Here is a 4,212-nt window from a genome sequence, read left to right as displayed (position 1 = left end):
TACAGTTACTGAAAATTACTCCTCAGTTTTATTTTTGATAGAGAAAGAGTGAGAATTTAAAGGGATAGTTCACCCAAAAATGAAAATTCTGTCATTAATAATTACTCACCCTTATGTTGTCAAACCCGTAAGACCTCTGTTAATCTTCAGAACAAAAAATGACAGGTTTCTTACATGTTTGGAACGACATGAGAGTGAGTAATTAATGACAAAATTTTCATTTTTGGGTGAACACCCTTTTGAGGGAAAGAAATTTGAGGGAAAAAAAATAGTATGCAGTAGTGTGATCTCACCACTGGAGTGCGCAGCTGTGCATGCTGTGTTTCACACTAGTCTCACTCACTTTGAACAGAATATTTCATTGGGTACGATTATTTTTTTAAATAAGAAAATAGACTTTATAAAGTTATTATATATATATATATATATATATATATATATATATATATATATATATATATAATGTAGCATTAAAAAAAAGAATAAGTGAAGGAAATGTTTTGAACATTTCCATATTATTGCCCAGAAGAATAAAACTATGTAGAATAGAGATAAGAATGAATAAAAAGGGGAACTTTTTTGCTAGTTGCAATACTGAATATGCTATAAAGACAATATTAAATGTGACCACTTGTTACACATTTTCCATTCTGTCTGCTAACTGGGAATGTCTCTTTCTGTGACAGCTGTAATGATTAATGATGTCAATTAGTGCTAATTAACCCTTCATTAGACTCCTTAACCTCTCAGACTCTCATTAGAGGTGTTGACTTTAGAGAGCAGGGTCAACAGATCTTCTCACTGACTCACCTATAGGTTCTTGTACTCATATTCGTTCTTTGTCTTTCTTTCTGTCTCACCCAAGTTGAAAAACACCTCCCTGAACAATCAATGAAAATTTGTTATTTAAGACATAATTGGGCCTCAGGAAATATTATATTTGTGGATCTTATTGCAAGGGCTGTTGGAAAGAAAGAATATGTGTATGTGGATTTAAACTTGCACTAAACTGTGTAATGAAGCCTCTTGATAGTGACCGAGTGAACGTGGTCTCTCCAGTCATACTTTGGCAGTCTGGGTGATTCTGTAATTGAATGTTTATTTCCACACAGCTGTGCTGCTCAGTGTAGTGTTATACAGGCGTGGAAACACAGGTATGTCCTTGATGGTGTTTGTCCGTATTTCTAAACAGGAAGTGGGACACTGGTGTGCGTCAGTGTTGACAGTTCCTGCAGCTGCTGTGTTTGAATATTTATAGCAGTTGCTAGCACACAACCACAGTCAGAATGACTGTTTACGTGTTTGATAAACATTTTCGACTTGCACTTAAAATAAATGTGAGGTCGTGAATGAACAGGAGAGAGTTAATGCATACCTTCCTTCCTCCTTTTTTCTGTTGCTATGATAATTATGTTTGATTGATTTAATCTATAATTCCTGTCTGTATCACAGACAGTACAAGATGAGCCAAAGTTCAGCACAAATAGGTTTATGTCTATGAGCAAATTACTGACACCAAATATGAAAGAAAAAAATGTCCTGCTAAAAAAAAAAAAAAACCTAAGCTGGTTGCTGGTTGTTAAAATCAAACTGATTTTTCTCTGTGAACATACTTTATACTTTCAAACGCTGAAAATAAAACAAGACTTTGGCAAAGAAAGAAACAATGCATAAATATACAGTATCAGTCTAATGTAATATAGACAACAGATGCAGTTATTACTGTCCTTTAGTGTGAAAGCCTCTCTTGCATTTATTCACTTTCTGATCTAAACTCCAAAAGTTTCCTTTCCTCCTAAAGTTGAAGGAATCTTGAAAGGATATTGTAACAATAAACTGACTGTGATTCAAACACATGAAGGAAATACATTTTATGTTTTCATTTTATGCTAATGCCAAAGTGAAATGGTCCCCATGCGACCAAACACCACTGGATTCACTCAAAATGAAGCAGAAAGTTAAAATATTTTTAGAGACTCATGAACAAAGCTTTTATGATTTTTGGAAGGAAATGCTTGTAATGTTTGACTGTACAAAAAAGGCTGTCATGATCTATGGGCAATCCTACTTTTTGTAAATTAGGACAAGGCACTAAAATAATAATGAAATTTCAGAATTGTTTAAATGCGTAATGTTCTTCAGGGATCCCACACTATTTTCCCAATGAATATACAGTACATGACTTCTTGCATGATAAGGATTACAAATTATAAGATTTAAATTTCTAGCCAATAAAATATTTTAGAGCTTGGTATTATAAAAATATGTGTGCAGACTGGGAATCCTGGTTTGAGGAGGTAAATTAAAATATAAATTAAAAAGATTTGTAATTGTTTTGGTTCCTTTTATTGCTTTTTAATCTCATCTAAAAAAATTAAAAAAAAAATTGCTAAGGCTATTGTGGGTGGTTGCCAGAACATCACTGATCAGTTGTCAATAGCAGTAGAAAGAGTGATGTTTGACTTAGCAATTAGCTTTTTAACATTGACAGCAAAACCATGGCACAGTATGACAGTTATATGATGCAACCGTATCCTGCTAACTGCATCACATATAAACGCACATTTGGGCCTTGTTGAGCTGGTTTTTTCGGTTCTGGCTGGATCTGGTTTAAGTGATTTTTATAGCTCTTTTACTGTGGTCTGTTCTCCAGCAGCGATATATATCACAGCGCAGGCGCTTGTTCTTAATGTCGAGCCTCGTCCTGACTAATGACACTAACAGATGACCTCACTTGAATGGAGTCATTTATAAATTGAGCACTGACAAAGACAATCTCAGGAGAAAAAGACCTTTTCAGTTTAGCATGATAAACCAACACTCGTTGGAGAACATAAAAAGAACATCTGTAATGCTGAACGGTCACACCCAACCCCTGGGTCCCACTAAGAGGGGGTCGCTTTGGGCTGACCTAATCTCTCTCCACGGACCCAATGTGAAACACAAACCCATAAAACTCTGTGTGAAACGTTTATTTATGTATCATCACTGAACCAAACACAGGTCGGAGTTTTCTGCATGCAAGAAGCACTTTTAAATAACATATAAATATATCAGACACTAGCTAAAACACTGCATTTTTCCTGTGTGTATTTTTTCTACAGGTAAAATGTGCTAAAATCACAACAGCTGATTTAAAGACAGCGGAAAAAACAGAAACAGTTGTGCAGTTGATGTTCAGGAAGGTACAGAACAGTTCCTTTCAGGTTATTGTTTTAATGTTGTGTTTCAAAAACTGATGACACATGCGGTTGAGATCAGAGGAGTGCTGCTGCTGTACCCATTCACAAAAAAAGCAGTTTCAGTGCAACTAGTCTATGCAGTCAGTCATGTCAGGGCATTGAACAGAAAATTATAAGTCAGCTTGTTTCTTTTGCTTGATTTGCTCCAGCGGTTTGATGAATTTCACCCTGAAGTTCTGATACAGTCACTGGAGAAAGTTTGCAGGCAAACAGTTTCTCTCCAGGAAAGATTTGTACAGCAATGTTTTTAGGGAAAGCAGTATTTTTTTCCAGACCTTTCTATCTATAAATAAATAAATGGTTCAAGTGATACAGGAGTTTTTAGTTTAGATGTACAAAGAAACAACTAGAAAAAAGGTGAACAAGTGAGAGAAAAAACACAGATGTTCGTATAAAGGCTACTGCAGCTGCAGAACAGCGTTTGCTAGAATGAACAGTTAAACATCAGCTGACTAGTTTTACATCTGTTAAAGTGTGCTATTTGATTAAAACTCGGAAATACTTTATAATAAGGTTCCGTTTGTGAGTGATGTACAGTCAGGCAGTCGTTGTGGCAAAAATACACGGTTATTCACCAAATAAATAAATAAATGGACATGACACAGCAATTATATTGCAGTAATATTAAGTTCTCTGAGGTAATTTTTTCTAGTTTAAAACGCAAAAGGTGTCAAAGGGCGAAAAAAGAAATCACAAATCTCTGATGTAGTATGTAGAGCTAGTTTTAGTTGCAGTGTTGCAATAGAAAACAGAATGTTGTGATTGACCAATCAGAGCTGTGTATTCCAAACAGCCGTGTAATAATATTAACTAACAACGAACAATGGTCACACTTTATTTAAAGGTCCAATTCTCACTATTAACAAACTATTAACTATGACTTTTTTTACTGCTTATTAATAGTTAGTAAGGTAGTTGTTAAGTTTAGGTATTGGCTAGGATTAGGAATGTAGAATATGATCATGCGAAT

This window comes from Carassius auratus, unplaced genomic scaffold (assembly GCF_003368295.1).
Source record: "Carassius auratus strain Wakin unplaced genomic scaffold, ASM336829v1 scaf_tig00025657, whole genome shotgun sequence".
Taxonomy (NCBI): Eukaryota; Metazoa; Chordata; class Actinopteri; order Cypriniformes; family Cyprinidae; genus Carassius; species Carassius auratus.
Note: the sequence above shows the minus strand (reverse complement) of the source record.